General features: G+C 40.6%; 2 long non-coding RNA genes across 3 annotated transcripts; one reads left to right on the top strand and one right to left on the bottom strand.

Annotated features, from left to right (window-relative positions):
• The first annotated feature begins 357 nt into the window (after positions 1–357).
• LOC125098671 (uncharacterized) lies at positions 358–25,932 on the top strand. Of its 2 annotated transcripts, none has more exons than XR_007126907.1 (6): positions 358–544; positions 2,076–2,237; positions 13,198–13,368; positions 13,773–13,944; positions 19,769–19,908; positions 24,372–25,932. It is a non-coding gene; the product is annotated as an uncharacterized LOC125098671 (long non-coding RNA). The 2 variants fall into 2 exon arrangements; XR_007126906.1 differs by having other exon boundaries at positions 19,764–19,908.
• On the bottom strand, positions 16,342–22,770 carry LOC125098670 (uncharacterized). The gene is made up of 3 exons (XR_007126905.1): positions 22,671–22,770; positions 20,518–20,561; positions 16,342–16,545 (listed from the first exon to the last, which is right to left on the bottom strand). It is a non-coding gene; the product is annotated as an uncharacterized LOC125098670 (long non-coding RNA).
• Positions 25,933–26,296: the final 364 nt, after the last annotated feature.

Raw genomic sequence — 26,296 nt, 5'->3', positions numbered from 1 at the left:
ACTGAAAAAAAAAATCCTTGATTAGGAGGAAATTAGATCACAAGGAAAGAAAACTAATACAAATAAAGATTTAAATCTGAGTCTGAAATTTCTGGCATACTTTCTTGGAATGTAGATGTGCTGCAGACTGTTTGGTTCCTCTTAGATTCTCTTCAACCCACATGGAAGGCCTTGGGAGGGAATGGGGTTCTTTAGAGATAGCCATGAACTTAATCCAGGACAATTTACGACTATCCAAGGAATTTTTCTTCTTCCCTGTGCATACGTGCTCCATATTCAGTTCTGATAGAGGGAGATGAAGTGGAGACAGCAAAATGTTATTGGAGTTTCGATATTAACAGGCATTGCAGTCCACTGCCTGGGGCTTGGGACTGTCAGCAGATGGTCTCGGCAAAAAACTGAGACAGCTCCTAACCATCTGGTCATTCCTTCTGAGATTTCACTTCCATGGCAACTGCGGTTCTTCATTCCTACTTCTCCAGAAGAGTGTGTAAAATTGGTTTCCTTCTCATGTCTACTTTGGGCATTTCTTCCCTAAAGCAAGGTCTGTATACTACCTCTGTACATTTTATTAGTTTTTTTAACTTTATATTTTTAGATTTATTTATTTGAGAGAGAGCACACATGAGAGTGAGAGAGGGAGGGAGAAAGCAAGAGGTGGGGGAGAGGTAGTGGGAGGGGGAGAAGCAGGCTCGCTGCTCAGGCAGAACTTGTGGCGGTGGTCGGGGGGGTGCTCAATCTCAGAACCCTGGGATCATGACCCGAGCTGAAGGCAGATGCTTAACTGACTGAACCACTGGGCTCCCCACTATTGTACATTTTAAAAGAAATGTTCTATCTTTCTCAACCTAGATCTAGATTCTTAGGAGTTCAGTATTCTTCTATTTTTTTTACTTTTTAAGATTTTATTTGTTTATTTGACAAAGAGAGAATTAGCACAAGTAGGGGGAGCAGTAGGCAGAAGGAGAAGGAGAAGCAGGCTCCCCCCGGAGCAGGGAGCCCAATGTGGGGCTCAATCTCAGGACCCCCGGACCATGACCTGAGCCAAAGGCAAGACACTTAACGACTGAGCCACCCAGGCGCCCCTGTATTCTTCTATTTTAATAGAAGGTGCAAAAGAAATGAAAATGGAGTCTCAAAGATAAAGATATTGTGAAACAAGTAGTTTACAATGTGAATTTCTTATGAAAACATGAGATTAGAAACTGTAGGTGAAGGGGCCGAGCTGTTTAATGAAGTAATTATCACCTAAGAAATTTGTCATAGTGTGAAAGTGTTTTAAAAAAATATTAGTTTTGGGGTGCCTGGGTGACTCAGTTAAGCTTCTGTCCTTGGCTCAGGTCATGAGCCCAGGGTCCTGGGATCAAGGCCCACATTAAGCTCCTTGTTTGGTGGGAAGCCTCTTCTCCTTCTCCCTCTGCCTGCCACCCCCCCACCACTTATTCTCTCTCTCTCTCTCCCTGTCGAATAAATATATAAAATCTTTTTAAAAAATAATTAGTTTTTACTCCATTGATATAGGCAATACTAAAGAGGGGAAGGCGTTGAATCTATAGACTTCTTTGCATAATGCACTGAGAAGTCAAGTAGGGCCAACCCTCATCATCAGCTATATACTCTTACTAAAAAGACTTCAGAAGCCTTCATTTTCTCAAAGCTCATCTGAAACAATAATACCATTGATCCTTTCTACATAAAGTAGTAGTTCCTTTACTAGTTCATGTTCACAAAGTGGGTATAAAAAGACTTTAATAAAGGACAAAAAGAGCTTCTGATTTCAACTGAATTTACTCAGTGCTCATGGAATGTATAGGATGGGTGAAACATGATGGTAGGCAATGTGAGAGAGGGTAGAAAGCTGAGCAAAACAGAACCTACTTTCAAGGTTTTCCCAATCTACCCAGAAGAGGACAGACATAACAGCTTTAATAGTGTGGGGAGGGCTACATTAGAAATAGAAATAAAGCTTTATGGGATCATTGAGCAAAGGGTGACTGATGTTATTGGAAGGACCTCACAAAAATGGTGATCCTCTTCCTGTTTGTTTGTTTGTTTGTTTTCATTTTTTTTTTAAGATAAAGAGAACCTAGCAGGTGGATACAGGGTACTCTGATCTAAAGAAACAAAGTTACAGAGGCATGAAGATATGTGATACACTTAGAGACCCTCCAGCTGCCTGGAGTAGAGATCACAAACTCAAATGCCTGCAGGTCATACGGGTCACTCAAATGTGTGAGGTGAGTTGGGTTGGGATGCAAGATAGGGTGGTGAGGACAATGAGGAACTGGTGAAATAATGTTTCAAGAGAAGGAAGAAATGTGGATTTTTGCAAAAACTCTCCCAATTCTTTAAATGGTAACAGTTAATACCCACACACACATACACATGTTCACACACAGTAGTACTGGGTGAGCCAACATGATGCGGCATGTCTTTGGATAAGATTGTTTGTGGGTCCCAGTTTATGAATTTGGAGAAGAGCATACAGTATCCATGGGGTAAATATAAGGGGCTAGGGAGCGGGATGACAGGCCTCTGAGGAAATTAAGTTGGAACTACATTGTGAACAACACCTTGCTCCTGAATCAGTGTTTCATCATATGGGACTCATTGTATCACTGAAGCATTTTAAGCCCAATGCACTCTCAAATTTGTATTACCAAGTGATCCAATCTAGAACCAGTAAAGTGGGGTTTGGATTGAAGAAGATGAAACTAGGATAGGGAGACTGTTTACAGGGGTTACTAAAATAATCTCAGGAAGAACCAAAGGAGGATCTGAAAGAGTTGAGAGCCACTGAGGAGGAACATCAAAAGGATGGAGAGACCCACTAGTTGTGTGGGTAACAGGTGTCAAGGATGCGCTAGAGATTTCAATTTAAATGATGGGTGTGAGGAAGTGCTATTAGCTGGGAAAGAACAGGAAATGAGGAGGATTTGTGATGAGAAGGAAAGGCTTCCATCCTGAAGTGAGGAATCTCTGTGGCATGCCTGTGGAGATGTTGAGTCCTGAGTAACCAGGAACACGGACTCTGTGGCCAAGCAGCAGCCAGTGGAAATCTGGGTTCTTCTGGTGAGCAGGATGACCTGGACTATGTTAGTTGATTTCTCTCTCATTCAGTTTCTCCAACTGTAAGATGAGTATTATCAGAGCATCTACCTCATAGGGTCAGGGTGAGGATTAAATGAGTTCACACCTGTGAAGCACTAACAGCACACCCAGCATGTGTAGGTGCTTGATATGTGGCTATTGTTATTCATACCTGGACGTTGAGTCATGGGGTTAGAAAGTTCAAGCTCCTTAAATAATTCTGTTTGATGAAAGATAGGATTAATATCGCACACATGGCAGGGGTGAGTCTTCAGAGGGGAGGGTCAATTGGGGTCACTTGTACGTGTTGGAGGCTGCAAGAGAAAGCTTATTTATAGAGTTTTATTTTAAGGTAATTTATAGTGAGGCTTTTAAAGCAGTGTCTAAAAGGTTTCCCTCAGCATGATGAGGGTCAGATGAGGTCTCAGTTATGTGCTAGCCATAACTCTGTTGAGTGCAGACTCTTTCCTGAAATCTCCTGAAATACAGAGCTCTGTGGTTTACAATCACTGAGAATCACATTAGAATCTTAAATCACATTGGGATCACCTGTGGGGCTTCAGAAACTACAGACAGGAAAGTGATCTGGAGACAAGTCTTGGGTGGAGTCCTGGCACTGCCTTAACTAACATAGCTTCAGGGTTGAGAACCACCGTCCTAGATTCTAGTGAACTGTGGGTCCAGCAGAGACTCACCATGTAGCTTTTAAGAGTATAGTGACGAGTAGCCCTCGTACTGGGCTCAAGCAGATTGGGTTTTGCATGCTGGATCTTCTTTCAGAATCTCTGTACCTTTGCAGAGTTAGTTGATTTCTCTGAGACTCAGTTGCCTTGTCTGAAAATGGCAATCTTGACTTCCCCTGTGTTGTTATTGTGTTTATAGGCAGTTAGCCTACTGCCCAGTACACTGTCTGAGAGCACCACGTGGAAGCTATTTGTATTGTCATTTATACTGTTATGGAGGATTATGATGCCATCTTCTAAATAATAACCTAGATTCACAGACTACATTTCAAACCTCATATGAGTAATGAAGTATACGCTTTTACATTGTGGACAATAACAATTTATATATATTCCCAAAAACTAAAGAAAATTTCAGAGAACAAATGTGACAAAACCCATTACCAAACCATAGTCACATTAACTTAATTCAGAAAACAAACATGTAAATGCTTATTATATCTATTTAAATCTGAATAATATTGGTATTTATTCCACCTTAAAAAATACAATCTCTTGGGCCCATATCCATTCCATTCCTCCACTCCCCTTAACAGTAAAACTTTTTGGAAGGATTGTATATATTGCCTGTCTCCAATTCTGTCTCCTGTTTTCTCTTGAACCCAATCCAAACATATCTTACTTTCACAATGTATTAAAACTACCCTTGTCCTATTACCAATAACTTCCATATTATGCAATCTAATAATCAATTATTGGTTCTAAATGTACTTTACCTGGTTACCTGGTATTCATGTTCATTGGATGTCTGCCTAATAGCTCAATCCTAAAGTGTACAAAACTGAGTGTCTCCAACTTGAGTTTCTCTCTCTCTTTTTTTTTTAGGATTTTATTTATTTAGTTGACAGATCACAAGTAGGCAGAGAGGCAGGCAGAGAGAGAGGAGGAAGCAGGCTCCCCGCTGAGCAGAGAGCCAGACTAGGGGCTCGATCCCAGGACACTGGGATCATGACCTGAGCCAAAGACAGAGGCTTTAACCCACTGAGCCACCCAGGCATCCCTCCAACTTGAGTTTCTCACAGTATTCATCTTTTCAGCTCAAAATTAACTTTGTTCTACCAGTTGCTCAGGCCAAGAGACCTGAAGTAATCTTTGACTCCTTCTCTTTTCTTGTATCTCACATCCAGTTCCCTAGTATATCCTGTTGGATACACCTTGAAAAGTATCCAGAATTTGACCACTTCGCATCATTTTTATCATTTGAGGATAGAGAGGTAAATAGTCAGGGCCAGATTGCGGAGGCACTTGAAAGCCCTGATAAAAAATGTAGTTTCAATTCTAATATTATAAAGGTTTGACCTGAAGAATGGCATGATTAAAATTTTTAACAAATTCACTTTGTTGGTGGTATGAAGGATAGATTCAAGGGTCGTGTGTGGGCAAGAACAGAGGCTCAGGAGTTTTTTTTTTTTTTTTTTTTGTCCCTAGTCCAAAGCAAGTTCTGTACCACAAGAGCAAGATTTTGGGGGTTGGGGTGGAGGGATGGGTCTGTGGCTTTTCCCCCACACCATTTAAGCCCTTCTAACTCAGAAATTTCAGTTAGTCTTGTTAATTCCAAATTAGGCAGACCAGGATTGTTTCCACCATTAGAAGTGGGAGATGGGAGAGGTGACCTCATCTGCCCAATATGGTTACCATGTTGACTCTGCCAAATTCCAGCCAATGGGCAGATGCTTCCACTTTCTTTTCTGCCAACTATGTGCTCTCTCCCTTCCCTATGATCCTGATTCACAAATCCGAACTGGGGGTTTGTGGCTCAAGGCCAAGTGCAAGGGAGCTGGGAAGAGGCTATAGGAGAGTAGTATAGGTAAGAGATGATTGAAACCTACTCCAAGATGGCAGCAGTAAAGTTGGACAAGAGGGCATAAGTACTTCAGGTGAAATGAGGAGGTAGAATTGATATAAATTGGTCACAGTGAGAAGTTACATGTGAAAGAAATGAAGGCATTTAGATAAACGTGGGCATTCTGGCTTGGGTTCTTACATAGATGGCTTCATTCACTAAGAATGGAAATACAAGAGGCATAGACTTGGGAATTGGACAAATACTATATTAAATTTTGGCTATATTGGAGATTCCTGCAGGACATCCAGGCTTTGATTCAGAAGGTAGTGGTTGGAGCTCAGGAGAAAGATCTGAACTCATACAGATTAGGGCATCATTTTGGCTCATGGAGACTATGTTCTGCCAAGTCACAGAACTAATAAGAGTTAGAACAGGATCAAATTCAGGCCCTCTGGCTTAAGAGTCAGCACTGTTAATGACTTTGTTCTAATACAAATTATTTCCCTACTCCTTGCTTTCCACCCCCACCTTGAAAGACAAGACTTCACAATCTTGTGACACCACCCTCTAAACAAGCTTCTTAAGGAGATCTATATATAGTTTCTTAGCCCTGACTATCTAGGTGATCCTGTAAAACTTTCCTTTCCTTAATAGCCAAGTGTCTTTACGTGACCTGGTGGGGTGTTAGCTAACTAACTTTATGGTGGTAATAATTTTACCAAAAAAATAAAAGTATATCAAACCAATATGTTATATACCTTAAACTTACACAATGTTACATGTCAATTATATTTCAATAAAGAAGAAAAAAGTGTATTTAAAAGGTAGTCTCTGCTCCTTAATTTGTGACCTTTTGTTCACATCTCAACTCTTTCAACTCACAATTCTGGTTTCTTTCCACAAACTTAATTTATTCAAAGTCACAGATGAATTCCTCATTACCAAATCTAAGGGAGAGTTTTGGTTTTCACTTATTTAAGCTTTCTATAGAGCACTGATGATCTTATATACAGCCTCTTCTGTGCTTATGTGTGTGTGTGTAAATGTGTATGTATTGAGGGAAAGAGAGAGAAAGCCATGACAGAAAGATAAAGTTTAGAAAACCAGAAGGAAATAAGTAATCATAATTATACCACATACACAAAGCTCATCTATAGACATACATTTTTTTATACAATCTACTCCCAATCCTGAAACTTTGTGCTGGAAAGTTTCAGGGAAGAGCTGTTATTTTGAGGAAAAGAAAATTTCTGAGGTAGCTTATTGAACATGGCTTTGTATGCCAGACTACCCCCTCTCTGGTAGTCATCTAAAACCAAAAGGGAAAAACAACAACAATAACAAAAAACAAAAACAAAGAAAACTCTCGAACTCTATCTTCAGTTAAATAGAAAACAGATAGGGTGCCTGGGTGGCTCGGTGAGTTAAAGCCTCTGCCTTTGGCTCAGGTCATGATCTCAGGGTCCTGGAATGAGCCCTGCATGGGGGAGGGAGGACTGGGTCTCTGCTCAGCAGGGAGCCTGCTCCCCCCGCCCCACCACCTGCCTCTCTGCCTCCTTGTGATCTCTGTCAAATAAATAAATAAAATCTTTAAAAAAAATCCATTAAAAAATAGGAAACAGATAATCCACAGACTCTGACATATGTATAATTACTGCTAAAATAGGCAAGATTGGTTACAGTCCACCTAGCAGGAAGTCAAGACAGATACTTAGAAGGTAGATTGCAGAAAGATCTGGTGAAAACACATTTTCTGAAAGGAAAGGCTTTACCCTCTAGTAGAAAACTGCATGACTTGTTTGCTATAGTGAGTGGGAAACTCTGGTGTCAGAAATGGCAATAAAAATCCTCCTGAACACTTTGAAAAGCAATGGATTTAAAGAGGCAGAGGTAGTAAGGTTGCATAGAGAATTACATGGATGCACTGTACTTGCAGGAAATGGTCAACCTTTGTGGTAGAGAGAGATTGGACACTGGGAAGCTACTCTGGTCTTTCTTCTCTCCTCACAGGAGCTTTCTTAAATGCCTAGTCTAGAAAACTTCAACTTACTGATGTAAGAAGAGTTTTAAATAAGCACAATATCAACCTAAACACACTTTTAGAGAAACATGTAGAAAAGTACAGTAAACCTATCAACAAAGAAGACTCAAGAGGAAAAAGTTGCCACAAAACAGATGAAAAATGTGAAGATTTGCCATAAATTTAAAGACAAAGAAGCCTCTTTGAAGAAGAAGGGAGAGTACAAAGCAGATACAAAAATTTATGGGCAAAGTGGAAAGACACTAATCAATGACAAAAAAAAGTTTTGAAAAAGATGCTAGAAGTAGAAAAATGGGAGTGGAAGACATAAATCTGTTTTATTGACAAAGACTGTGAAAGTGTACTTGGAAAGCACAAGAGTGAAATAAAATATTTGTAAATGAATAAGAATTCAGTTGGATGGTGGGGTAGATAATTATTATCTATTATTATGCAGAAAAAAACATGCATGTATTTAACAATCATTTAGAAGATATAATGAAAGAAATTAGCCATTTATAACAACAATAAAGATAAAATATCTATGCATAAACTTACAAATAAATATGCAAAACTTATGTACCTTAAAGTACTCCTGAAAGGCACAAAATACAACTGAATAAAGAAAAGATAAAACCATAGTTGGATATGCCATTTATAGAAACAGCCCAAATGTCCATAGGCTGACGACTGGATAAAGAAGATATGGCATATATATATAAGGGGATACTATTCAGCCATAAAAAATAATGAAATCTTGCCATTGCAAGGACAAGGATGAAACTAGAGGGTATTATATAAGTGAAACAAGTCAGAGAAAGACAAGTACCATATGATTTCACCCATATGAGGAATTTAAGAAACAAAACAAATGAGCAAAGGGACAAAAAGAGAGAGAGAGGCAAACCAAGAAACAGACTCTTAAATATAGAGAACAAGCTGATGGTTACCAAAAGGGAGGTGGGTAGGGAGATGAGTTAATTAGGTGATCGGGATTGAAGAGTGCACTTGCTGTGATGAAGCAAGTGTTGAATCACTATATTGTGCACCTAAAAGTAATATTATACTGTAGGTTGAGTAACTGGAATTTAAATAAAACTTAAAAAAATAAAATATTAAAAAACCCAGTCTTAGATAGAAGGATTTTATGTAATTTCTCTCTATGGTAAATTTCATTCTATTCTAATAATTTAATTTTTTTCTCTCTTTAGAAGGAGACAAACTGATTTTATGATCATACGAAAATTAAACAATCAAGAATTGGGGTGCCTGGGTGGTGCAGTCAGTTGAGTGTCCAACTCTGGGTTTAAGCTCAGGTGGTGATCCCAGGGTCAGGAGATTGAGCCTCATTACTGGCTCTGTGCTCAGCGAGGAGTCTGCCTAAGACTCTCTCTCCTTCTTCCCCTCCCTCCCCTTCTCTCTCAAAAATAAATAAATCTTAAAAAAAAAAAAAAAGAAGAATAGACAGGAGAACACTGAAATAAAAAAAAAGAGAGAGACTTCAATTATTAAATAAGATTGTATTGACATGAACTGACAAACAGAACTGCTGGTGCAGGATAGAAAATACACCCAACTACATAAGAAATTAATACATGATACAGGTGTTAGATCAGGAGGGGAAAAATAAACTATTCAAAAGGTGGTGATGGAAAAGTAAGGGGGGCATCTGGGGAAAAAGTTGGATTCATCCTTCATACTGAGCACTGAATACATCCTAAATAGATCAAAGACTTAAGTATAAAAAACGAAACCATACTAGAAGAAAATGAGAACAATGTTTTATAAATGTGTGGTGAGGATAATCTTTTGAAATATTGCTCAAAACCCAGGAGCTATAAAGAAAAACATCAATAAACGTTACTACACTGAAAAAATTATGCAAGAAAAAAATACAAATAAAAGAGAAACAACTATAGATGAAATCAAAATACAACATACAGGAAGAAATATCTAAAACAGAATAATCTCCCTAGTCTATAAAAAACACATAGGAATCAATGAGAAAAATTTCCTACTTCCTAGTAGGAAATTAGGCAAAACTATGAAGAAAGAGCTAATTGGAAAAGAAATGCAAATGGCTCCTAAACACACCCTTATTCATAAGACACAAATTGAAATTTAAAATTACATGGGATTATCACTTTTCTGCCAACTGCAATGGCCAGAACACTTAAATATAAACAAACATTTCATGTCACACTGTTGGTCACATAAGGGAAACCCAGCACTCTCTTTCACTGTTGTTGGGAGGTATATATCAGGAGGGCAGTTGGCAATATTTGTTAAAACTGCTCATTCATATAGCTTTGACCCAGAAATTCCTCTTCTGGGAAATTATCCAAGACAGTCAAATCATATTTGTACAAAGTTCTGCATTACCACATTTTTCAGAACAGTGAAGGATCAAAAACAACCTAATTGTCCATCATAAGGAAACAATTAAATTCATTATTGTATCCACCCAAATAAGGATGTTCTCGTCAGTAGTACAAAAATCAATAAACAGGGAAACTTTCCGGTCAAGACAATTATCTGATAAAAATCTTCAAGATACATTAAACAAAAAAAATCAAGATATACGGTAGACTAGGTTGTTTTTTTGTTCTCAGGAAAAGGAGAAAATAAGTGCTATGTTCCAAGTTTGCTCTCATATCCACAAAGAAACTCTAGAGGCTTTCGAAAACTCTAATTACAAACGTGGTTCAGAGAGAGAGAATTGCTTGGCTGATGTCCCTTCCAGTTTTTGATCAAGTCTGGCCTTCTCAGGGAGGTGTGCCTCAACTTCTCAGTGCAGCCCAATGTGAAGGCCATGGAGACAACGGTCTTGCCTGCATTGTTTACTGATACACCCCAAGCACTGAGAACAGGGCACAGAACAGGCACCAACAAATATTCAGTCAGTGAATCGATGGGTAATGAGGGAGGGACACCTGGCTGCATATCTTTGCGTTTTTTTTTTTTTTTTAATAAATTTACTTCAAAAGTAAATAAAAAATAAAACAAGAGTGAATAGTAAGAGGGCCTTGAATTTATTTCTATTTTGTCCATTTCAGATTTTATAGGAATTTCCATTTCCTATGGAATGTCCATTTCCACGACTACGTTTTGATTAGACAAGGCTGAAAACATTTGGTAGCTCTGAATTTCCCCCAGGGTCACAGCTACATCCCCCAGATGATGGCAGGACTTCCGATCCAACCCTTCTCCTCCTCCGTCCTGCGGGAGAGCCGCGCGCACGCGCACGCACAACGCACACGCACGCACAGCGCGCACAGCACACAGGCACGCAGATGCGACTGCAGTTCCTTGTGGTCCCTTTACAAGGGCCGGACTTGCCCGCGTCACGCTTCAGGCTCTCAGAGGGTTTCAGGCTTACCGCACCTACTTGATACACTTCCAGCTCTTTCTGTGGTTCCATTCGGTGAAGATTCGTTAAGCTGCGCATAAATATTAAGGATGTTGGATGTTCCGAGACAAACGAGGTGGTGTCTGTGCCCTGCCAGGGTGTCTGATCCAGTCAGAGACTCGGGCACAGGGGATTCCACGACTTATTCACCTTTTCTAAGTATGTGGTGTTTTGCTAGGGCTGCTGTAACAAGTTGCCACAGACTTGGCAGGCAGAGAGAGAGTCTTTCTTCCCTCTTGCAGCTTCTGGTGGTTCCAGGCTTCCTCAGTTTGTGGCAACGCCACTCCAGTCTCAGACTCTGTGTGTATATGGTTATTTCCTTCGTGTCTGTGTCTTTTCCTCTTCTCTGTGTCAGAATCTCCTCTGCCTTTTTCTTATGTAAGGACACTTGTCATTGGGTTTAGTTAGGGTTCTCCCAGATAATCCAGGAGGATCCTGAGATCCTCAAATTGATTACGTCTGCAAAGACCTTTTCAAAAATGACGTCATATTCACAAATTCCAGGAGTTAGGATGTGGACCACCAGTGGTGGGTGGCCACCATTCAATCCACTACAGTCTTCTTGCATGACATTCTCTTACTTTCCTTGAGCATCCCATCCTATAGTGCTTTTAGTTCTCTGTCTGCGTTAGTAGGTTGACTTTGGTTCAAGTTAAGTCGAGCCACCAGCTGGCTGAGTGACCTTGGGTGTGTTACTTAAGTACTTCTCTCTGCCCAAGTTGCCTAACCAAGTGGGAAGTGTAAATATGTATTTGACAAGTTTGTTGTGAAGATGAGATGGGGCCTCGAATGTAAAGCTATTAGCACAGCTCGAAACATGTGGGAAGAGATGATCTCATTGTGGTTAGCATCTGCGGTAAGATTTCAGCTTTTCAATGTGTGTGTTTACAAGGAGGCATTTATCTTGGTCCTTTTGCCTTCATTTTTCCAGTGCCAAGGTAGGCGTTGGAGGCATGCTCTGATCTTGGAGCACTGGCTTTGCTTTGGAAGCCTTGCAGCTAACTGGCAGACAATTGGTAACTCACTATTTTAAGTTTTAGGACACTGACAGGAGGTCCGAGTTATGTTAATTTCAAGGCCCTCTGACAGGCTTATCTTCAGATTTTCTTTTTCTTTTCTTTCTTTCTTTCTTTCTTTTTTTTTTTTTTTTTTTTTTTTTTGCAAGTAGAGTTTGGCATTTACTCAAAGAGTCAAAAGAAACCGTGTAGGGAGATATCTTGCTTAACATCTTTCTGTCATTTAACACCACTTGTACCCCACAGGGAGAAAGGAGAGGGTGCCTGAGAGCTAAATTTAAGTGTAAGGATCTAAGCAGCATTTTAAAAAGAAGGTAGATAACAGTTTCCTGTCTGGGAGAGATTACTAGACGAGAAAGTTTCGTTCAGGCTTTCATTATTATCTTCAAGAGAAAGACCTCCCCCTACAAAGTCCAAGGAGAGTTATTTGTAGTTAAGATGTTTTAAACCCTGTCTTCTTTAAAGTAAACATTCTCTTCAAAAGCGAGGAATATTTAAAACCTGTGCTTCCTTTTCTTTTCCTTAGAGGGAAAAGGTCACTCTGAAACACTTCAGTTAGATAAGAATATCTATGGAGGTCCAATTTATAAAACAAAAAGAATCTTCTCTTATTTACAGAGAGGATGTGATGGTGGAGCATCTACAGTAATATTCGTGCAATACTCCTCAACAGGCAAAAAGATTTCCAGATGATTGTATGTGCGTTCAAGTTTGAGAAGCACTTATCTCGTGTGGCAGATAGACCCTGGGGTGACCCCCCACTAATTTCCACCTCCTGTTGTTCACCCCATTGTGGGAACCCTTCCCCTTGAGTGTGAGTGGGGCCTGTGACTGACGTGCCGCTGGTAACATACAACAAAGGTGAAGAGATTTTGCAGATATAATTAATGTCTCGCATTAGTTGATTTTGAGTTAAATGAAAGAATACCCTGCAGTGGGGCCCAGCTTTATAAGTGAACAGTCCTTAAGGGAGGGACTGATTCTTCCCTGAGGGGAGAGGCTCTTCTTGTAAGTTGGATGAAACAAGTAGTCAGTTTGGACAAGCCACACGGCAAGGAACGTCAGGTGGTGTCTAGGACCAAAGGGTGGCCTCCAGCCAACAGCCAGCTAAACGGAGGGTCTCTGTCCGGCAGCTGCAAGGAGATGATCTCTGCCAACACCTGAGTGAGCTGGGAAATGGATTGTTCCTCAGCTGAACCGGGGGATGCGAGAGCAGCCCAGCTGAGATCTCCATGGCAGCCTTGCAAGGAGACCGTGAGAGCAGGAACAGTAAGGCATGCCTGGACTCTTGACTGACAAAAACCGTGAGTTAATAAATGTGTATTATTTCAAGCTGTTGAGTTCATGCTGCTCTGTTATAAAGCAAGAGGAAACTGTCTAGGGCAACTTATTTAGCTACTTATTTATCAACTTTGTCTTACTTACCTTAATATAAAGAGGGGATAAAGATAGTATTAACCATGGAGTTATCGGGCAGATGAATGATATGTGTAAAGTACTTGAAACTGGACTTGGTAAAATATGGGAAGTGCTAAAAAGGTGTATTATCATAGTATATACCTGATACATAGTATATACCTGATTCAGAGAGTTAAATGATTATAATTCTGCTTTTTGAAAACTGCTTTTGACCAGGGCTGAAGCAGGATGTACAAATGAATGTCAGTCAAGGAATGATGCTGTATGTTGTGTCTGTCTGGGCTTCCAGGACATCCCGAGCGTGTCTTTTGAATTTGCTTCAGTGAAAATGTAGCTCAATGCCGCCAGAGAGCACGGAGCTCCTTGCGTTCCAGTTCCTCACCAAAGAGACTCTGTCTAAGCATCTCCTGGTTACAGCTTCAAGTGGAAACTCGTGTGCCTTATCTTCCTTTTACAGACAGGTGAATGGAGCCGGGGAAGACGTTATTTGCCCGCGTCATGGGGGGAAATGAGTGATGTCAAGAGATCGGACATCTAGCATCTCAAGTCAAGCTCAGATTCTCAAAACCCCAGAGGCTCTTTGCCTTGTGGCACAAGACAGGCTCAGAGGGAGGATGGGCTGTATGACAAGGACATTTCTCAATACCCATTTCAATACTTGCTTTCTTCTTCTGTGTCTACCCCTCCTCACCTGCCCATCACTAAGCTGTCCATTGCTTCCTCTTTGGCAGAAGCTTTGTTTTGGGACTTACTGGTAAATGTTACTTCTGATTCTACCCCGTCCCATGCAAGTGGAAGCAATGTAAGCAGGAGTAGGTCATTGAGTGCGGCCCGGCTGCTCTCAGAATGGGAGAAGAGTTCTACCCTTTATTTATTTATGCCTCTAGGTAAAAAATATGCAATGCAATTCCAAGTGCTTATTGTGGAGTCTCCCCGTCATTCGTCAGTGGCTCTGTTACCTGCCTGAGATGACTTAGTACATTGCATTTAAAATACTCTTCAGAAATTTTTAATTACATTGTCCTTGTGGGAGACTTGTATCTAGGAGCCACCAGTTATATTGCTCTTTGTTTTGAAGCTCGATATGCATTCAGGAGGGCTTTTTGTCCTGCTCTACTGAAGTCACTCGTGCTTGGTTGTGGTAATGCAGCAGATGAGATTATAAGTGAACTTCCATAAATCATCCTCTGTATGCAACCCAAACCCCACAATTTTGTCTTCCCTCAGAAACCTTTTCTAAGCTACGAAGTAATGAGATAAGGAAACAGGTTTATCTCCTTCAGTACATGTTTTATTTTCCATTCGTTTATCAACTAACGGTTTAGGTTTGGGGACTAATGCAAATGTGTTATTGTCACCTTATCCTGCTGAGGAAATAGCCTCGCTGTGAAAATTGTACTCTGTCCTCAGATATTCGTGTTAATACGATAGAGCATATATTTTTTCTTACCCATTAGTCAATTTAATACGACAGTCTTGATGTTTACAAGTCCCATCTCAGTTAATATACAGGTATCTGTATGTATATAAATATTTTACTTATATTTTTATATTGGAAGTCCCTGGATTTCTAATACACTGTAACCCTAAACTGCTAACATCATTAACAATTTTTTTATTGTGGTAAAAAAGGAAAAACAATATAAGAAGAGTGTATTTTTTTTTTAAGATTTTATTTATTTATTTGACAGAGAGAAATCACAAGTAGGCAGAGAGGCAGGCAGAGAGAGAGGAGGAAGCAGGCTCCCTGCCGAGCAGAAAGCCCGATGTGGGGCTCGAACCCAGGACCTGGGATCATGACCTGAGCGGAAGGCAGCGGCTTAACCCACTGAGCCACCCAGGCGCCCCAAGAAGAGTGTATTTTTGACCCATTCAAAAATATTTGACTTAGGGACGTAAAAAAGAGTAAGCCTCAACTTTCCCTTAGAATGTTATCTAAATGACACCAACACAATACACCGATAATAATGAAGAGGAGGGGGCGCCTGGGTGGCTCAGTGGGTTAAGCCGCTGCCTTCGGCTCAGGTCATGATCTCGGAGTCCTGGGATCGAGTCCCGCATCGGGCTCTCTGCTCGGCAGGGAGCCTGCTTCCTCCTCTCTCTCTGCCTGCCTCTCTGCCTGCTTATGATCTCTCTCTGCCAAATTAATAAATAAAATCTTTAAAAAAAATAATGAAGAGGAGGGTGGCAGTAGTTATAATTCTCAAATCTGAATTCCGCTAAGTTAGTATGTACATTTTTAATGACGTCAGGAAAGTAACATGACAAAAATTCTATAAGACTCTTTCAAAGACAATACTAGAGAGTAGTGACGATATTTTTAGATGACAGATTTTCCTTCAGAAAGCTCTTACAATCACTGTGTTTTCATGATGTCTTGACTGAAGGTGGGGAAAATTATTTCACACAAGGAAACTTAAGACAATGCAATTAACTACACAACTGCCTAAGAAGCACAGCAAAGGTACAAAATCAAGATCATATCGTATTTGTTTTCTGCTGTCTCTTAGACCGTTTGGAGAGAGGCACAGGCCATGAACAGGAATGACAGGACACAGCTGAACACAGACACAGCTAGCACAGCTGCTGGGATGTTGAAATACTCATGCAAACCACACTTGTGCCCGACCCCTGCCTCTGCCCCAAGAACCTCTAGACACCCTGAATCCAACACCTCAAGGGGTAACACCTGGCATAGTGGGACCTTCCAGATCCAGCTTTTATTCGGGGCTCGGGCCATCCCAGTGGTTCAGTGTTTTGAGTGTTACCCGTGGGTAAAGGTGTTTCAATTTTAGTATATGTGCTGCCGAAGCGAGCACGGTAAAGGTGTTTCAGAGGTATTTGTGCTGCTCAGGGAAGTTTCAGTGACTCAAGTGGCCGGAAGCTGTCTGAAGAGGGACCGCGGTCCGTCTTTGTGCTGCCGGTGCACTTCGTTCCTTTTCCGCTCAGACCCAGAAGTGCCACTAATCTGCCTCTGCTCTGTCAAGTTCCCACCTGGAAAGCCACTTCATGGGGTCTGGTCTTTGGAAATCCAAATACCTTCGTGGAGCTGCTGAACCAGTCTTGTGGAGGAAAGAAAGGGAGACAGAAAAGAAGGGTTATGCCTCTGTCTGCCTCTGAGCAGACATCTGAGGAGAGCAGAAGTGCTATGGGAAAGACCGCTGAGAGCATGCAGGGCTGGCTACTGAGAGGCCAGTCCGGCTGGTTACGATAAGCTGGCCTCAGACACACAGGCGTGAAGAGTTTTTTATCTTCCCTGGAATCTAAACAAAGACGCTGTCTGAAGTGAGTTAAGTAAATCTCTAGGAGTTATTTTTACTTTAAGTGAGAGAGGACCAGAAAATGATGTTTGAAATACCTACAAAGGAATCTCCCTTATCCTTCTGCCACAAGGATGATATGAGAAGGTTAGGGCAACAATTCATGTAGCAAAGATCCACTGTAAATTTCCAGCAGTATCTAATGTCTCCAATGTCAAGACTAGTTCTTAGAGAAGGAGACTGAAGACTAGATATTCAGGTATGATTATCTGCCTCCAAGGTTGTTTAGAAATGCTATGTTAGGATAGGTTAATCTCAACATTTATGGTCTATACAGTCAAACTGATTATTCCCCCTTTATCACCTTAACTCATTTGCATTCCCAAACTCCATTTTCCAAATAAAACTTTCTTCTAGTTGCTCATGGCTAGGCCACATCAACAGGAGGCATATATTGCTGACTGATGACTACCAGTCTTTTCCCCCCCAAGGCCACATATACTCTGATTTAGCATGAAATGTACTCCCTGTTACTTTTCACTCCCTGCTCAATGACTTTCCAGGTCCCGTTACTGAATGCTGTCGGTGAAATTTCCTGTTTTCTGATACAGGGACAGTCTTGGAGATCACAGCCTGATTTTTCAGTCACTGGCTGGACAATAAGATCTCATTTCTCCCTCTTGTTGTAATCTCCCTCTGGGCTTGCCTTTCAGAAACAACTCAGTTGCATGTTAGACCAGATCTACAACTGAGTTTCTTGACCTTTCTATTCTGTGGTGTCTCCGGGCAAGTCGAGCTATCAGCGACTTCCTTTCACGTTTCATAGCAGCAGGCGGAACATATTCTTACTCAGCCACCAACTGCTCTGCTCAGCAGGCAGCTGTGTTATCGTTGGGAAAGGTAGCCTTCTCACAGACCTAATATTTATTTACCCAAAAGCAGCCTCTGGGGCTAACCTACAATCACAGGGAGCCTCCATCAAACATTGTCTGTACACCCGATGTATCTTAAGCATGTCAAGAACTTGTGATTAGAAACTTTTGATAGAGTGGAATTAGACTCAGTCAAGCTCCTGAATGCCTTTGGGGCTCTCAGCTTATATTTGGGACTTTCATGAAATATGGAAGGGAAACAGTAGTGCAGTGAATGTTGTAATTCAAGATGTAAGCCAAGCTCTGTGCTAGAGGCAAATATCTATGGTTAAATTAACATATTTAGTGCGTTTAAGTGAAAGTAGCCTTTTATTTTAAAGTGACTAGGCATAGACTTGATAGAAATGGGAAAAAAAAGTATAAATAAAATCAAACAAAATTTTACTTCCTTTAAGAAAGGCTAAACCGCAAACCTACTATATTTTAGTCCCTTATAGGGTCTAAAGTATAAAAAGATTTTTTTAACTGTATTTTAGGTTCTCAAGTTTTCTTCCTCAGAGGTCAACTTATTTCTTAATTAAACCACCTCTCCTTTTCCTCATAATTACCCTAGATAATCCATTTATCAATCCATAATCCATAGCTCTCCCAGTCTATCTGGTACCCATCCACTACTCCTGGCCAGCACTGCTCTGTCTATAACTTGCCTGCGCACATGTCCCTCTGCCCCTTTGTTCAATCCTCGTTTTACCCCGCTACTCTTTGACCTCTCTTCTATGTCTTTCTACTCGTAGTTATTGAAGTCAACGTGTTCCTAGAGAGCAGAAGCTGTGCAACATCTTCTGTGATATTAAACATCTCTAAGACATGAGTGTTGCTGGTATCAACAGTATCACCGAGTTTGCTTTCTTTGAAGGCAAAAACAAGAGACTTAGCTCTTGAAACACTCATTCTTGGGATGTTCTTTAGGAACACAGCCATCATGCCAGGAGGAGCCTAAGCCATGAGGATTGGCAATAATGTGGAGACTTTAATCGATAGTGTCAACAAAGCTCCCAATCAGTAGCTGGTTATGTGAGTGAGGTCTCTTCGGTTTCCAGCTCAGCTGAGTTTTTGGATCACTCCAGCCCCAGCAGCCATATAATTGCACTTATGAGAGACACTGGAGGAGAACATTCCAGATGATCCTGGTCAACCCACAGAATCCTTTTCTAGATGGCAAAAGTATCTCACTTTTGGGTAAAGATCACCTGAAAGTTACAGTTTTGTTAAGACTACTTATGGTCCCTTTCAAGTAGGTAAGGGGTCTTTTGAGAATCTTAAGAGCAATGTCTTCCTTAAAGTTGCCAGATAAAGTATAGAACATAACAGTTGGCAATACTTACACTAAAAATTTATTCATGTTCATACAAAAATCAAATTTAACTGGCCTTTTATTTTATTTTATTTTATTTTACTGCTAAACTTAGCAGTCAAGCATACCTTGAATCTCTACCCAGTAAAGAAAAGGCTGGTCTCAAAGAGACCTCTTAATATTCCCTATCCTTATTTCATTCCTTGACTCTTTTATTAGATCGATATGGGAAGTAGATTCCCTAGATCAGTCAAATCTACTTATTAAAATGCTGTAAACCTGTCCCCTAGATCCTCTGAGCAAATATTCATTCCTTAAGATCCCCAAATTTTATAGAATATGTAACACAATCCCACAAAACAAATCGAAAAACAAATCAGAACTTGGATTTTGGAAAAAATCACATGCAAATAAAAGCTTGATTGAATAAAACAAAACGTGACTTGTTTTGATTTATCTCTGAAGGATACATGAAGGAAAAAGAAACCAAAGAATCTGGATGGTTTTCAGTAACAAGTAAAACCAAGTTCATGGAAAAATAATACCAGCAACATTTTATTTTTGGATATTGTTTCATACTTTACAGAAGACTTTCAGACTATTTAATTTGAATTTCACAAGAAAAGTGAAGTGAAAAAGTGGTAGATGATTTTTGAACCCTGTGAATCTTAACCCTGACTCTGCCACTGAAACTCTTGTACCTTACTTGCTGCAGAACTCCTTAAATTATTACACGCAATCTATGTACTCTGATTTTAGATAAATTCTAACAAGCTACCTGTTACTCCGTCTAGCACAGGTCAGAAATTGCAATGAGGAAGATATGCTTATAGCACCAAGAAGCCAATTGACCATCTGGCAGTGGAGGAGGACACAGCAGACACAGCTCCAATTCCATGTGAATTTGAAGACATTGGCTAAAGATCCATACAGTGCTTAGTAAGTTATGAGGCCCAAGACTGCTGATTTTTGACATGTTAATTAAGTTGATATTTTTATCTCTGGCTCCAGTATGTATGTTAAGCTCCTAAATAAAATAATGCACTTTAGAAAAATGTGGCAAAGTAACACATAATTTAAACAAGTAGCTGGAAAAATTTCCTACATCAGCTACTTGATTCTATGACAATATTAAACAAGATAGAATTATGCTGGGACACTAAAAGGCAATTGCATGCATAAAGCAATGAAAGTCATTCATTTCTACCCTTATTTTGAAGCATGGATCTTTCTGCAAATTAACTGTTGATATCACTAATATCCTTGGCAATTCCTACATTATATGCCAGTATTGGTTGGAAATCTGAGAAAAAAATTCCAAAATAAACCCAAACAACAGAAATTAAGCAACCAGAACTCTTCCAGTTTTCCTCCTATAGAGATGGGCTACCATATGGCTCATTCTTCAGAGGTCTTAGAACAGGTCTCATACCTTTATCTGTTTTCACACATATGATAGATGACACTTAAAAAAAAATCTGGACGTAAATGTAAGCAAATTTGCCAAAATGGCATCAGAGTCAATATGGATGTGGTTATAGTACTTACTCTCCCTGCATTTTCCCGTGCTCTCTTCCTTATTCAAAATTTACCTGTCAATAAAATGGGAAAATAAATTGTTAGGATTTACAAGATTCTAATCCACATTACTACCATAGTGTAATTGCTGGTATTGTCCTGTAAGAGCATGAAACATAAGTTTGTTTGTTAGATGCAGTGGACAAATGCTTTTGCTAACCTTCTGCATTGTTGTATGGAGTTGACTACTCTTGGTTTTATCTGCTTGGCTTTCAGTTTTCTTTCTAGAACCAGGATCTCATCTTATCTTTTGTTTTATTTTGTTTTCATTTTGCCTTTCAGTAATTGTCTTGCTCTCTGCCCATGTAATTGAGTGGGACCCACTACCTGCCCATTTCCCCCTCTCCAGGGGAGGGAGTGACTGAACAAATCAGCATATTTTATCCCCCGTGGAGGCAGAAATGGACAAGTGACCCCAGTGATAGAGACTCAGTCCGAGTTTTTCTAGAATAATGGGAAGGAAATGTCTGATTTCTATTGGTGTTGCTAAGTGGTAAGGTAAGCTGTTTTGCTACTTCATGGGGAGAGAATGAAATCAACATCAAGGAAAGCAAAGAAAGAAGGTTGAGAGAGTAAAAGTCTTCATGACACTGTTTCAGCTTCTTGATCAAGCCATATCTGAAGATGTTACTCCTCTAAGCCTCTTCAATTATGCTAACTAATAAATTCCTTTTCTTATTTAGGCTACTTTGAACTGGAATTTTATCATGTAAAATCAATCAAAATCCAGAATTAAACAAAATACAAGCTAACAAGAGTGATATTATTGGGGAAAACCCCATGATTCTGTTTTAAGAAAAAAAATGCATAAACTTCAATTCCTTAATTGAACTTATATATCACTCATCTGTGCCACTCCCCTCATAGTGTTGTGAAAGATTTGTGAGGGAGAACATGAGTTTGGGCCACTAATTGTCCTTCCCACATGCTTAATTACGTGAAGAAACTTGGTGTAAATCACCCTTAAGTGTCAAAAACTGGAAAATAAGATGCCTTATTTTACCTTTAAATGCTTCTGATCAGCTAGTTCAAAAGTTATATCATGGAGAAGATGCCTTTTAATTAGTGACTCTAATGGTAAGTCTTTGCATAGAATATATTATTAGTTACAAGATTGTTTTTCCGATGGGGTTAGAGAGATAAATATTTACACCTCTCTGAGGGGAAGATTGTGTTCAGTTTTCTGCCAAATAACTTGTTCTTTAGAGTTAACAAGGACATTGTAACTGGATCCACTTAAATATTATACAATAAATTTTAGTGATCACTTATGAGGCTAGCAACACAGAGCTAATGAGCTTGAGCTTGCCAGGGAAAGATTGGCCTTGCTTCTTATTCCTAAGAAAGACCCTGTATGAAAAGAGTTCCTTCTTTCTTACCTCTTTCTCAAGTCATGTGCGGCCATCTTGCACACATACCTGCAGGTCTAGATTTATTTCCTTCCTGTACAGGAAATGAATAGTTTATCTAGCAAATTAACAAGTCAGCTTTGCCTTAGATTGGGTTCTTTCCCGAATTCTAATCAGAAGTTAATTTTCACTATCACAGGCACCCTTTCCAGGGTTTCTTTTCCCAGAGTGTCTGGCTTTCATACCATCAAAATCAGTTGTGTGTGTGCGCGTGCGCACGTATGTATATGTGTGTGAAAAACAAGTAGTTACTTTTAAATGTAAGAGTGGCTCTTTGCCATCTTCCAGATTGGAGTCCTGATTAGCCTCTGGAAGGAAAGGAATTTCACAGCACTAGAAATTAATTGTAGTGAGGGATAAAGGACATAATTGGATGACTTGCTTGATGGATCAACAAAAGAGTATGCATTTACTTGGTCAGTGCCAGAGAGAGCACAGTCTCTGGTACATTTTATAGTCCCCATTGTATTTAATAAAATGGGCTTGTGTGGTGGCAACAGACATGGGTTCTGTAGTCAGATCTGTTTTAAATCCAAACTTATGGCTTACTAGTTATATGACTTTGGGTGACTTTCTGAAACTCTCTGTGCCTTGGTTTCCTTATTTGTAAAATGGAAAGAAAGTAAGAGTGCTGAAAAGTTTATATTCAATAATATTGGTGGCATATTAGCATCCAAGGGGCACCCAATAGTTCATTTTAGGCTCTGATCCTACCTGAAAGTGACCAGGGCACTTGCTCAAGTGGTCAGTACCTGTTTGTGTCCTGATTGAGCTCCTCGTGGCAGATAAAGTGTAACATGAAAACTTGGCAAGTTTTTACTGAACTGAGAATTTGGATTGTGATAGACATCTAAATTCTAAGTTAGAATGAAATGACCAGCTCACTGTATTCTCTCCCTTTCTCTTACATTTTATGGGTGAACCCCACCTGAGGGTTAGGATCCACTTCCTGAATCTTGCACATCTCTACACCATTGAGAACTGAGTATTTCCAATCCTTTTGATAATAAACTTATGTCCGCTTTTTTTGAGCCAAACCCGCCAACAGGATAATAGAAAGAATGATTCTGAGAGGTTTTATATTATCTCTCATTTACACAGAAACCAGCTGGGGAGACCCGGAGGTTACTTGGAATTCTGTTTCTGCCCTCTAGCAGCACTGGACTCAAAATTTTTCAGAAAATGAATAAATGTTTTTTAATTGTTGTTGTTCAATCTTGATTATCTGATGAATCTAATAGTATTGTTGCCAAGAAAGAATGTCTATTACTTAAGATCTTCCTATTGATTTTCCCTTCTTTGTATGTGATCTAATTTTAATTTTCAAGCCTAAATTTTCCATGCCTATAATCCACAGCAGAAGGTCTTCCAAAAGCTATCTTTGGTTTGCTCGAGTTCAAGTATGTTATGGAGACTTTGTTCTGCCTTTATTGACCTAGTGAAATGCTATTTATCAATACCTTTTTAAAGGATTTCAGTTGTCCTAAACCTTTCTGGTAGTTTTCATATTTACTAGATATGCTCTTTGAAACTGCAGAGTAGGGAAAAGGTGAAAAACAAACAAAAGTAGAGATTATAGTATCATAAGTCTTATGCACCCTGATCTCTGCCAACTAGGCTCAGCAGTCATGAGCTAATGGCTAAGCTTGTCTAACCTCAAACATCCCCACTTTCCTTCCATTGTCAGATTATATTGAGATAAATTACTAGACAGCATGTGATTATCTTAATATTTCAGCCCAGCCGGTCTTTCTAAAAGATTCTTTTTAATATATCCGTAACCTATGATCACACCTAAACAATAAACCTTCACTCGTTAACATCATGATCAATTTCAAATTCTACCAAACAAGTCCTACTTTTAGCTGCATAAAACTGCACCTTTTCCCAGGTGTGGTTCCCAGAGCTAATCATCATCATCTGTGATCACCGCTGGATGGCACCTTGTGCCCACCAAGATTCTTTGGCAACCAAGTGGATCCCTTTTACTCAGAACTGGAGGTATTCCCTGGGGGCATGTGTGCCAAGCCCCGGGAAAGCTGCCTGCTCTGAGAAACATGGGAGAGGCAGGCCCTGAAAACCCACTTGCATCCATGAGACTCTGAACTCGTGGTAGTGGCTAAAAGAAAGAAAGCTTTCTCTTCATCCCTCGGTTAGCTGCATGATGCAGCGGTGTGGCAGAGGCCCTAATTACAGATTGGGGAGACCGCATTGTTTACAGCTGCATCCACTCGATCTCCCCACCTACCCATGTCATGCAACCTGGGGTAGAGTGTGCAGGAGAGAGGCTGGAATTGCTATCTGTCATTCCAGGATATCGTTCCCAGTCAGTCCCAAGGGGGAAAGTGAGCAGAAAGCAGTATGGAAGGGACAGGCCATCTCACTCATATTCCCCTCTCCAAACTCCCTCTCCAGGTGATGCTGTGTCCTAAGAAGAACACTGACAGATGGGCATGTCCTACTGAAGTCCCTGCTCGAGTCTGTGTATTGGAAGCATTCCAGCAGGGTGGTACCAGAGTTGGGAGGTGGTGGACCTGGAGACTGTGCTGTACACATACCTCGGCAGTAGGCCCTCTCTGGGAGAGGGTGGCAGCTTGCTAGCAAAGCTCCCCCCCCTTTGATGGGTACTGCAGAGAGATGGGATGGAGAGACAGTCACTGGCTCTACTCTCACGGTGACCTCTAGGCTGTGTGGCCAGACAGATCATCTCCTGGGCTGTCTGTGCAGGGACAGGACTTTGCTCGAGGAAGAGATGCACACTGGTATTGGGATACGTTGTTTTATAGCCCTTCAGGCTGTGCTTTCCCTTTTCCCAGTATAATAGGTTTAATGTGATCACACCACACAATCACCAAGAAGAAGGCCCTCAACCCCTCTCTCCACCCTGAGCGTACAAGACTCCCCACCTCTCTGTACCCCAACCATGGGCAGCTTCTGCTGCTTCCGAAAAAGCAGAGAGCTCTGCTAACTTCTGGCCTTCAGGCTTCCTCCACTGTTTGGAACACTCATTCTTTTCCTTGCCCTATCCGCACTCCTTCCTCAGTTCTCAGCTTAAAGGCCCCTGGCTCTGGCAAATGCCCCCCCCAGCCCTCCCATCTTCACCTGCATAGGTGGGAGGCTGCCACCAGATGCTCCTGTAGTGCTTGCTCATTTCCTACCTCCTTTATTTGACTATTAATACCCTCAAAGGCAGGGACCACCCTGTTTTGCTCATCCTTTTATTCTCAATGCCCTCTACAGTGCCTGACATAAACAGGTTCTTAATACATATGTGCTGAATGACTGATTTCAGTTTATAAGATACTTAGGGAATAGGATAGAGACAAATTTTTGAGCTGACTCACAGAGATTGATAGAGGACCTGACTTATTAGGAATGAGACCTTAATTGGGTTATAAAAACTTTTTTTGCTGCTGAAAAGGGGAGTGAGGAGCAGAAGAATAGACCATGGACTGTTCCTCATACCATGCTACCCTGTGCTATTAACAGAGCCTGTGGCCCATTATGACCAGGGGTCCCAGCACAGAAAACAGGACAAGCCTCCTATCTCTGCTCTTTGAGGCCATGTCAGGTCCCTCTGGGGCTGAGAGAGTCATCTGATGTCTTAGAACCCAGGACTTGGGAGCCCCAGCAGACAGCCACCTCCAGATGCTGGAGTGTAGACCCTGACAGCATGAAGAGGCTGCCAGTCTAGCCACTCATTGAAACCAGGGCTCTTGCACGCACTGCTGGAAAGAAATGACACCACAGCCCCCGCTGGAGCTGAGCCACAGTAGAGCTCGGCCTATGGCTAAACTAGTCTCATTACACAAGAACAGCGAAAAGTTTTTTGTATTTTGTTCTGAAACCTGATTCCTTGAAACTTCCATTCAAGGGTTCTCATTCTGGAGAAACATCTAGGGACTTAATCTCCCTCCAGTCTAACAGACCTTGAACTGTCTGGAGAGAGCTGTAACTTGTGACCATAGTGCCTCTAACTGGGAGGTAATTGAGAGGCCACCTTGAATTAATCTACAGGGAGAGTGGGAATTGTTAATTATTTTGAAGGAGAAATGGGGATGTTTTTCTCTAATTGTGTCATGATTATTAATTACAGGGAGTGTATTTATAAAAACCATCTTAAATAGAACTCTGCTGAGAATGACTCATTTGTCTGTCACTTTGAACTCACTTTCCCATTCCCAAAATAGAACTTTCATAGACTATTACTACATGTGGCAACTGGACATCACAAATGTTCTTTAAAGAAAATCTCAGTTTTAAAATCTCTGTCCCGACTTTATTGATGGTTAGAAAGAAATGTCACCCAAATTCTTAGCCATTTTGCTGTATACTAGAGC

The sequence above is a fragment of the Lutra lutra genome, chromosome 4 (assembly GCF_902655055.1).
Source record: "Lutra lutra chromosome 4, mLutLut1.2, whole genome shotgun sequence".
NCBI lineage: Eukaryota > Metazoa > Chordata > Mammalia > Carnivora > Mustelidae > Lutra > Lutra lutra.
The sequence above is the reverse complement of the archived record's forward strand: the minus strand, read 5'-3'. Positions and strand labels throughout refer to the sequence as shown.